Source organism: Panthera uncia (genome assembly GCF_023721935.1).
Source record: "Panthera uncia isolate 11264 chromosome A1 unlocalized genomic scaffold, Puncia_PCG_1.0 HiC_scaffold_17, whole genome shotgun sequence".
Classification (NCBI taxonomy): domain Eukaryota; kingdom Metazoa; phylum Chordata; class Mammalia; order Carnivora; family Felidae; genus Panthera; species Panthera uncia.
This window is the reverse complement of record NW_026057577.1, coordinates 51,152,365-51,164,061: the sequence shown is the minus strand read 5'-3', so window position 1 is coordinate 51,164,061 and position 11,697 is coordinate 51,152,365. Positions and strand designations below refer to the sequence as shown.

Genomic DNA, 11,697 nt, shown 5'->3' with positions numbered 1-11,697 from the left:
TCCACGCTAAATGGCACAGAGCCTATTTGGGATTCTTTCTCTTCCTCTCTCTCTGCCCCTCCCCTGCTCACTTGCACTCTCACCCAAAAAATAAACTTAAAAAAAAAGTGCACAACTAGCTGGCTTTTATTATACTCACAAGATTGTGTAATCATCATACTTCAACCATCACTATCTAATTCCATATGTAACATTTTTATTACCCCACCCAGAAAAAGTCCAGTGCTGTTAGCAGTCACTTTCCATTTTTCCCTTCTCCTAGCCCCTTGGAATCACTAGTTTACTTTGTCTGTATGGTTTTGCATATTCTGGGCATTTCATATAAATGGAATCATACAATATGTAGCCTTTTATGTCTGGCTTCTTTGACTTAACATATTGTTTCCAAGGTCATCCATATTGCAGCCTCTACCGGTAGGTACCTCATTCCTTTTTATCAAGTAATATTCCACTATGTACCACCTCTTGTTTATCCATTCCATCATTTGCACAATTGGGTTGTATCCTTTCTGGGTCTTATGAATTATGTTATGAACATTTGTATACAGGTTTTTGTGTAGATGTAAGTTTTCAATTCTTGGGTATAGAGGGAAATTTCTGGGTCCTTTCTCAACTGAGTTTAACTTTGCGACAACACCAAACTGTTCTGCAAAATGGTTGCATTACTTTACATTCCCCTCCCCCTGTCTACGTAGTAGGGATCTAATTTCTCCACATCCATGCCAGTACCTGCTAGATGAACACTTGTTCATCTAATAGCCATCCTGTGCATGTATAGTAATATTTCATATTAGTCTTGATTTACATTTCCCTGATGACTATTGATGTACCTACTAGTCATTCATACATCTTCTTTGGATCCCTAATTTTTTTTTTTTTTAAGTTTTATTTAAGTAATCTTTACATCCAATGTGGGCTTGAGCTCACGATCCTGAGATTAAGTCACATGCTCTTCCAACCGAGCCAGCCAGGCACCCCTGGATCCCTAATCTTTTTAAAGCTTGCACATAAGTCCATATAGGATGTGCTATGATTGGTTTAATCTGTCCCCTACTGATAGACTTTTAGGTTGTTTCCAGCTTTTTACTATTACAATGTTGCCAAGAATGGTAAGAAAGAAAGGTACCTGAGAGGCTCAGTTGGTTAAGCCTCTGGCTCTTGATCTCAGCTCAGGTCATGATCTCATGGTTCATCGGATCAAGCCCCATGTCAGGCTCTGCACTGACAGCAAGGAGCCTGCTTGGGATTCTCTTTCTCTCCCTCTCTGCCCCTCTCCTGCTCACACGCTCTCTCTCAAAATAAATAAACTTAAAAAAAAAAAAGGGTAAGAAAGAATAACATGTATATTACATGTATATATTACATGTATCTTACATGCCAAGCACTCTTAAATACATTTCAAAAGTGAACTCTATTAATCCACATGATACCATCTGAGTTAGGTATTATTATTTCCATTACAGGTGATGGAAACAGGGCACAGAATGAAGTGACACAGTCAAGATCGCAGGAAGTATCAGAGTCAGGAGTCTATCTTAGCAGGTTCTTACCCATTAAGTTATACTGCTTAATGTACATGGAACTTGGCACATGAGTAAGTTTATCTGTCCAGTAAATTCCTGAGTAAATTGTAAGCAAAGATAACATTTAGTAGATTCATTTTAATAATCATATATTGCCTATTATATACATGCAAGACTCCAACCAAATAACTGGTGGGGAAAGCCTCAAGTTCTTGACCTTCAGATGATCATAACCTAGTATACAAGGAAGATATACATACAAATGGGCCCTTTAGACAAATCAGGTAGACTATGGCAAATGCCCTACTGGAGATTCTAACAGAGAGAATAAAAGAGATAACTGTTTCCTACTATGAATATCAGAAAAGGATAAATGCTATAGGATGCAGGGCTTTGAAGAATGAGTATAGAGGTAGAGAAGAGAATTACTCAGACTAAGATAATAGCACATAGGTGCTATCCAGTCAAATCACATATAAAATGAGGATAATTACATCATAGGGCTATTGTAAGGGTTAAATAAACAGTGTTTGGCACATACTGTTATTATTTTTAGTAATATTAATGGCTGTTTTGAGAAGACAATGTTCTTTTCATTACTAGAATTCACTAAATTATCAAGTGGTTGCTAATTATCTTTTTTTTTTTTTTAATTTTTTTTTTCAACGTTTATTTTATTTTTGGGACAGAGAGAGACAGAGCATGAATGGGGGAGGGACAGAGAGAGAGGGAGACACAGAATCGGAAACAGGCTCCAGGCTCCGAGCCATCAGCCCAGAGCCCGACGCGGGGCTCGAACTCACGGACCGTGAGATCGTGACCTGGCTGAAGTCGGACGCTTAACCGACTGCGCCACCCAGGCGCCCCATGGTTGCTAATTATCTTAACAGTAAAACTGACTCAAAGATTTTCCTTCAACATAAGGGAGATTATTATCTAAAAGGGAATCTAATACAGAGCTATACACCTTTCGGGAATTTTAATTAAATATTAATTAATTAAATATTAATATAATTAAATAAATTAAATCTTATACTCATTTCAGCTCTAGGTTTTTATTTGAAACTAGTGATAGTGCTTTAACATGTTGTTACAATTATTTGAAGGTTGTAGAAATAACCCCATTTACTGTTTGTCTTTGGTTTTATTTAACCTACTTGTTTGGTTTTTAACTTAAGTAGATTGGTTTAAAATAAACCTAAGGAGGGGCGCCTGGGTGGCTCAGTTGGTTAAATGTCCGACTTAAGCTCAGGTCATGATCTCACGGTTCATGAGTTCAAGCCCCACGTCAGGCTCTGTGCTGACAGCTCAGAGCCTGGAGCCTGCTTCAGATTCGATGTCTCCCTCTCTCTGCCCCTCCCCTGCTCATGCTCTGTCTCAAAAATAAAACATTAAAAAATTTTTTTTAATAAAAAAAATAATAAAACAAACCTAAGGAGATAAAAAGTGTTCTAAATTTTAAATCATTTTATGTTTCTGTAAATAAGACTTCTTAATAAGATATATTTTGTTCCTCATGAGTACCTTAACCAGCTTTGAAGTATGTATAACCACTGATTATTTTCCTTATGCCCACTCTTGTTGGTATATTTTTTATTTTTGTGGGCGTTTAAAAGGGGTTTAGCCTCACTTCATCTGTATTTCTTTTGAATGTTCTACCACCAATCCCTACCAACATTTAAATTTGTTAGTTTCTAACAAAAAGTCATAGGGGTCAGGGGTCCCTGGGTGGCTTAGTCAGTTAAGTGTCTGACTTTAGCTGAGGTCATGATCTCGGGGTTCATGAGTTTGAGCCCTACATCAGCTCTCTGCTGTCAGCACGGAGCCTGTTTCTGATCCTCTGTCTCCCTCTTTCTCTGCCACTTCCCTGCTTGCTCTTTATCTCTCTCAAAAATAAACATTTTTTTTTTAATTTTAAGAAAAAAAAGTCATAGGAGTAAAAACTGCTAAGAAGCATTTATCCTTTCCTATGGAGTGGGGAGAGTCCAAGGTAAAAAAAGAATCACGGTTCTTAGTAACTTTTTTTTAAATGTTTATTTATTTTGAGAGAGAGAGAGAGACAGAGGACAAGCAGGGGAAGGGCAGTGAGAGAGAGAGACAGAGAATCCCAAGGAGACTCCACGCTGTCAGCTGAGAGCCCAACGCAAGGCTCAAACTCATAAACTGTGAGAGCATGATCTGCACCAAAATCAACAGTCAGATGCTTAACCGACTCTGTCACCCAGGCATCCCAGTTCTTAGTAGTGAAAAACAACATCCTGAAAATCATTTATATATGCCTATTTATATGTATAAATCGGCTTTTATTTAAAATTTAGTTCCTTAACACTTTTGATGACATAAATCCCTTTGACAGTCTGATATAAGCTATGAACCCACTTCCTCTAAGTAATACAGATATACATATTAATGTAAAATACTGTTTATGTTCTTCAAAGACTCAAAGACCCTTGAAATCCATTCAGAGGTTTGTTGTCTACGGAATTTATTATTATGGAAGGGAGGATTCAAAAAAAAATAATTTGTTACACGAGGCTAGCGAATAAAAAGCCAAGTGATCATTTGCTCATCCTCGGGATCCTCACCAGTGCATTAAGCAGAAAATAAATAAAAGACATACAGAGCTGTAAGGAAAAAAATAAGGTATTCTCAGGTAACATGATAATCTGTGTAGAAATTCCAAAGAGAATCTATACAAAAACTACTTGAACTAATAAGTGACGTTAACAAAGTCACAGGATATAAGACCAATACACAAAAACTACTGCATTTCCATATAGCAGTGACAAACAATTGGAAATTAAGACTAGAACAATACCATTTACAATAGTACCAAAAACATGACCTACTTAGGTTAAATCTAACAAAATATTTGCAAGATCTGCATACTGAAAATTCAAATGAAAGAAATCAAAGATCAAAAAAAGATGTATAAACCATGTTCATGAAATCGAAGATTCAATATTATTAACATGACAATTTTCCCCAAATTGATCTATTAATCCAGCCCCAATCAAAATGCCAGCATACTCTTCTAAAGTAAAAGTTGCAGGGCTCCTGGGTGGCTCAGTCGGCTAAGCATCCGACTTCAGCTCAGGTCACGATCTCACAGTTCGTGGGTTCAAGCCCCACATCGGGCTCTGTGCTGACCGCTCAGAGCCTAGAGCCTGTTTCAGATTCTGTGTCTCCCTGTCTCTCTGACCCTCCCCCGTTCATGCTCTATCTCTCTCTGTCTCAAAAATAAATAAACGTTAAAAAAAAATTTTTAAAGTAAAAGTTGCTGAGTGCCCATTTTGGCAGCACATACACTAAAATTGGAACAATACAGTGAACTTTAGCATGGCCCCTGCACAAAGATGCCACGCAAATTTGTGAAGCGTTCCATAATAAAAAGAAAAATTGCTAAGCTGATTCTAGAATTTATATGGAAACATGTAGGAGCTAGACTAACCAAACAATGCTGAAACAGGAGAACAAAGTTAAAAACAACCCTGGTGTACGTGATTTCAAGATTTGCTATAAAGACTAAAGCAAGACAATGTGGGACACTAGAATGATTGACACATAGATCAGATCTTGTAACAGAAAAGACAGTCCAGGAAGAAATCCATACCTAGACAGGTGATTTTTGATGGAGGTGCAAAAGGAAAATCAATGGGGAAACTAACTTTTTGACAAATAATAGGTATACATATCAAAAAAGTGAACCTCGGGGCACCTGGCTGGCTCGGTTGGTAGAGCAGAAGACTCTTGATTTTGGGGTTGCGAGTTCTAGTCCCCACATTGGAAGTAGAGATTAGTTAAAAATAAAATTAAAAAAAAAGTGAACTTCAAACTTAACCACATACCGAATTCAAAATTCAAAATGTCTCAGAGACCTATGTGTAAAACCTAAAATATATAAAACTTCTAGATGAAAACATACTAAGAAATTTTAGTGCTCTTTGATTAGGCAAAGATTTATCTGATAGAACACAAAAAAACACAAACCAAAGAAAAAAGAATCAATAAATTTGACTTCAAAATTTAAAACTCTTCCTCTCAAAAGACACCTAATATTGGGGGGGCCTGACTAGCTCAGTCAGGAGAGCACGCAACTGGATCTCAGGGTCATGAGTTCCAGCCCCAGGTTGGCCATGGAGCCTGCTTAAAAAAAAGACTTAAGAAAAGCAGCAGCCACAGATTAGGAGAAATGTAAACACACATATGAAACAGATTTGTATATAAAATATACATGATACTCTTGGGGCACCTGGGTGACTCAGTCGGTTAACTATCTGACTTGTTGCAGCTCCATTCATGATCTCACAGTTTGGTTTTTGAGATTGAGATTGAGCCCCGTGGTGGGCTCTGGGCTGACAGCACTTGCTTGGGATTCTCTCTCATTCTCTCTCTCTGCCGCTCCCCCACTTGTGCACATGTGTTTTCTCTATCTCTCTCAAAATAAATAAACTTGAAAAGAATGAAATGTACTCAAGTTGGTAGAGAGAAGTTTTTTTAAAGACATTCACCGCACATTTATTATGCAATAGTTTAGCAGCATTGCACATAAAGGGTGATGAAAGCCAACTTTAAACTCATGCATTTTTTCAGGGGCACCTGGGTGGCTCAGTCGGTTGAGCGTCCGACTTTGGCTCAGGTCATGATCTCACACTCCATGAGTTCGAGCCCCGCATCGGGCTCTGTGCTGACAGCTTGGAGCCTGGAGCTGGCTTCAGATTCTGTGTCTCCCTCTATTTCCCTGCCTCTCCCCTGCTCATGCTCTGTCTCTCTCTGTCTCAAAAATAAATTAAAATATTAAAAAAATAAATAAATAAACTCATGCATTTTTTAAATAAAAATTTAATATGCATGCATTCAAATCTATGCTTTCTGGAGAAGTCTGATAAAGAAAACAGAGTTAAAATATTTTTAGTGGGAAAGTTCTGAAATATTTTTAAGGTTAAAGAAGTCTATTTTAAATTGGTCAAAGTTTTAAGTGAAGAAAAACTATTTTTGGTTTGCAAAGCTATTGAATATGCTAGACTAGTAGGCAAATTGACTTTAAAATTATAAATATATTAATTTCTACTGGCACAAGAACAGACACTCAGATCAATGGAACAGAACAGAGAACCCAGAAATGGACCCACAAACATATGGCCAACTAATCTTTGACAAAGCAGGAAAGAATATTCAGTGGAATAAAGACAGTCTCTTCAGCAAGTGGCACTGGGAAAACTGGACAGCAACATGCAGAAGAATGAACCTGGACCACTTTCTTACACCATACACAAAAATAAAATGGATGAAAGACCTCAATGTAAGACAGGAAGCCATCAAAATCCTCGAGCAGAAAGCAGGCAAAAACCTCTCTGATCTTGGCCGCAGCAACTTCTTACTCAATATGTCTCTGGAGGCAAGGGAAACAAAAGCAAAGATGAACTACTGGGACCGCATCAAAATAAAAAGCTTCTGCACAGCGAAGGAAACAATCAGCAAAACTAAATGGCAACCGACAGAATGGGAGAAGATATTTGCAAATGACATACCAGATAAAAGGTTAGTATCCAAAATCTATAAAGAACTTCTCAAACTCAACGCCCAAAAAACAAATCATGCAGTGAAGAAATGGGCAAAAGACATGAATAGACACTTCTCCAAAGAGGACATCCAGATGGCCAACCGACACATGAAAAAATGCTCAATATCATTCATCATCAGGGAAATACAAATCAACACCACAATGAGATACAACCTCACCTGTCAGAATGGCCAACATTAACAACTTAGGCAACAACAGATGTTGGCAATGATGCAGAGAAAAGATCTCTTTTGCACTGCTGATGGGAATGCAAACTGATGCAGCCACTCTGGAAAACAGTATGGAGGGTCCTCAAAAAATTAAAAATAGAACTACCCTACGACCCAGCAATTACACTACTAGGTATTTATCCAAGGGATACAGGTATGCTGTTTCAAAGGGGCACATGCACCCCAATGTTTATAGCAGTTCTATCAACAATAGCCAAAGTATGGAAAGAGCTCAAATGTCCATCAATGGATGGATAAAAAGATGCGGTGTATACATACACTCACCCACATATATATATACATATATATGTATACATATATATATATATGTATACATATATATGTATACATATATATATGTATACATATATATGTATACATATATATATATACACACACACACATACACACACATACAATGGAGTATTACTCAGCAATCAAAAAGGATGATATCTTACCATTTGCAACTACGTGGATGGAACTAGAGTGTATTATGCTAAGCAAATTAGAGAAAGATAAATATCATATGACTTCACTCTTATGAGGACTTTAAGATACAAAACAGATGAACATAAGGGAAGGGAAATAAAAATAATATAAAAACAGGGAGGGGGACAAAACATAAGAGACTCTTAAATATGGAGAACAAACAGGGTTGTTGGAGGGGTTGTGGGAGGGGGGATCGGCTAAATGGGTAAGGGACATTAAGGAATCTACTCCTGAAATCAATGTTGTACTATATGCTAACTTGGATGTAAATTAAAAAGATAAATAAAAATTAAAAATAAAATAAAATAAATACATTATATCTCTTAAGATAATCTTAAATCTCTGAGCATCTAATATGCACAGAGCACTGATCTTGTTCTATAACTGATCTTGTTCTAAGTCTGGTTTTCCATATAAGTAGGGTATGTTTACTTGGGGGAAGTGGGTGGTTAAGGGAAGTATGGGCTGAATCTGGAGAAGAGGAAGAATAAAAGAAGTCTACTAAGGCAAAGAAGGGTTCACTTGTTTGTTTCTAATCCAGAATAATCTTTAAATCCAGCCAAAGTTATTTCAACCATGTTGATATTAGGAAATACTATCAAAATCATTTCACCCAGGCACTGAAGCTATTTGATGGGGTTTCAAGTGATGGCGGGGTTTGGAGGTGACAGCCAAGAAAGAATTCCTGAAGATGTTTTTGGTGCAAAAAATGTGATTTTATTAAAGCACGGGGACAGTACCCGTGGGCAGAAAGAGCTCCACTGGGGTTGTGAGGAGTGACTAATTATATACCTTCAGGTTGGGATGGGGTTAGGGACAGTGTTTTGGAAGCAAAGTTTCCAGGACCTTGAGGGGCTAGCTGTTGTTAGAAAAACATTTATTACTGTTAAGTAAAACCTCAGACATGAGACCCTTCAAATATATAGAAGGAGCCATATGCTTGGAGTATAATTGCCAACATATACTTGGGGGGAAGGGGGTAAAGATAAAAGGGGTTTGCAAAGGAATTTCTATGTGTTTAAGAAGACTCACAGGGGGCAGAATAATGTTAAGCAAGATTCCCTTTTATCCCCAGCAAAGTACCATCATTGAGGCAGCTGAGCTCCTAAAAGGAGGTCACTCTGCCCGCTTCAAGGACTTGTCAGTGGGCCCTAAGCAATATGGGAATTTTTCATTTGCCTTTGTTTCCCACATCACCATGGCAAGCACTTGAAACCCCTTCATCTTGATGAGGGTGATATTAAGGCTCCAGGAAACGGAGTCTATAGGTTTCTGGAGGTTAGACTATGGATAAGATTGTGTTTTCCTTGCAGTTTACTAAGTTATCTGTAAAATGAAGGAGGTTCCTGTCCTGCATGACTGTGATCTCTATCAGTCAACCATTTGCTTTCCTTTCCTTTGGTCTTCGGTAGCCATGGGCATCTGGAGTATCACACATATCCCACCTTGGAGGGTGTGAGGGTGTATGTGTGCGCGCTGTTATAGCCCTCAGCTTGCCACACGCTCCCTCATCACTACTGACTCTGAACGTTCTGGAGGGTGGGGGATGGGGGGTGGAGGGCAGGGCCCGCCTCTAGAAATCCACCGAATCAGTTCCCAGTGGCAGCTCTTTCCGCCCCCCTCTTGTTCCTTCCCACAGCCACGCCTCTGCCCCAGAAGTTCCTCTCGCTGGTAAAGCCCTCCTCGGTTCTTAGTACAGGAAGCCTACTTTCCCGGTCCACCTGAGCCGCGGAACTGATTCCCCTCGGATCCCTCTGTCCCTTACCCCCTACACACTTCATGTTTGCACCATCTCATTTTCACCTTTACTGAGCGCCCGCGGTCTTGTGTCTCTCGGTCTCCGCGCTAACATTTCTAATTCGGTGGCTCATAGGGGGCAAACCTCAGGCTCTGCAGCCGGACGGAGCTAACATCTCCCGCGTCAACCGATCAGCTCACGCAGGCAGCTGACCAGACCAGCGGGGCCAGGCTCCGGGCGGCCTCGCCCCTCCTTCCGGTCCCCGCGCCGCGCGTGGTCACGTGGCTGGAGGGCGGCGACGCGCGCGGCGGGGAGGCTCGGCGCCAGGTGAGCGCGCCAGGTGGGGTGCGAGGGCGGTGGGGGTCCTGGGCGCCCGGCGGGATTCCCTGGTCCGGTCCCCGCGACGGGCGTTGCGAGGGCGCGTGGTCAGGCAGGGCTGATGGGAACGGCGGGTGGGGAGGACCCGGGACCCGGGCTGCGCAGATTCGTGCAAACCCGGCAGGTTGTGGACAAGTTGGCACACTGGCTGCTTTTTTCCCCCCTAACTGCTAGTTTAATGGTCTCGTCTCTCGTTAAAAAAAAAAAAGGAATAGATTTGAAAGAATCTGTTTCTGCCTTTTCCGTCTCCTGCTTTATTATTTTTTCCTATTAGTATTGAGACTTAAAAATATGTGTCCTGCACCAGAAAAAGGACATCAGTAGAAATGGCTGCGGAAATCCCAATAAAGTCTGTGGTTTAGTTAATTCCATGTGTCAATATTAACTTCTTAATTTTGGTAAGTGTTAACATTAGAGGAGTGTGAGCACAGGGTATACAGGCGCTCTGCACTATCTTTGCAACTTACTGGAAATCTAAAATTATTTTCATAAAAAGTTTAAAAACATAGTGCTACAGTGTTGTGTAGCAGGCCATTGTTCACCAGGGAGGGCTCAAGTTAGTTCCTCTTTGCCAAGCCTGACAGGAATTGGGTGTCTGTTTGACCATTGTGTTTGCTAGGGCAAATGTCAGGCTAGTGGGTGTGGATGTTTCTAGTCCAGGATTTCTGGGCAGGAGTCTGTTTCTTCATTTCGGTCTGTCAGCGTTCTTTGGACAGGTCAGTGAGTTAAGGATACATCGAGCTACTGTAGGGGCGTGTGCAATACACATGTCAGGAAAAAGGACTATTAAAAAGGTACAGGGATGCCTGCCTGGGTCTTCTGTGAGAGCGGTCATGAGTTCAAGCCCCGTGTTGTGTGTGTGTAGATTACTTAAATAAATAAAAACTTAAAAAAAATTAAAAGGTACAACACAGAGCTAGGAAAGCTCAGAGATCACGTCTGGCTCAAGGGTGTCAGGAGGGCTGCTGGGGGGAGTGGCTGTCATTAGCTGCGGGGGACTACAGAGGAGTCAGCGTTCCTGGCGTGGAGATGAGCACCAGCAGACTTGAAGGTGACTGATTGCCCGGAGGAGGCCTGGGCACAGGTGCAGTCCTTTTTTTTTAATGTTTACTTGTTTTTGAGAGAGACAGAGACAGAGTGCAAGCTGGGAAGGGGCAGAGAGAGAAGGAGACACAGAATCTGAAGCAGGCTCCAGGTTCTAAGCTGTCAACACAGAGCCCAATATGGGGCCCAAACCCACAAACAGAGAGATCATGACCCAAGCTGAAGTGGGACGCTTGACTAACTGAGCCACCCAGGCACCCCGGTGCAGTCCTTCTTAATGGAAGCACAGAACATGTCCAGGAAGCAGTGACAGCTGACACGTGAAGTAAAAATGAGCCTCGTTGTAGATAACAGGGTGACACTTTAATTATATATGGCATGGGAGCCATGGAATGTTTTAGGGCAAAAGGGGGGCATCTCTGGATCTGTGCTTGGAGCAGCAGTGTATAGGATGGCTTGGGGACTATTGGTTTCACCTGGAAGAGGTAATAAGAAATCCAGCCAGGGCTATGAAGTTAATATCCAAAGGATATGGTTTCAGGAGATTTTGTGCGCCCAGACATCTTGGCATCTGAAGGGATCAAGGAAAAGAGAAATCCCAAAGTTTTGGACCTGGGTGTTTTGGAGCATGGTTGAAACGTTTGCAGAAATAGAGGACTCAGGATGAGATAGATCTAGGGTGGGAGTGGGAGGGCAGTGAATTTGTTTTTGAACAGCTGTGTTTTTTTTTTT

The 11,697-nt window shown here is 40.7% G+C and overlaps 1 non-coding gene across 1 annotated transcript; it reads left to right on the top strand.

The window, feature by feature from the left end:
• The first annotated feature begins 4,807 nt into the window (after window positions 1-4,807).
• Window positions 4,808-4,914, top strand: LOC125935840 (U6 spliceosomal RNA). The gene has a single exon (XR_007461824.1). It is a non-coding gene; the product is annotated as a U6 spliceosomal RNA (small nuclear RNA).
• Window positions 4,915-11,697: the final 6,783 nt, after the last annotated feature.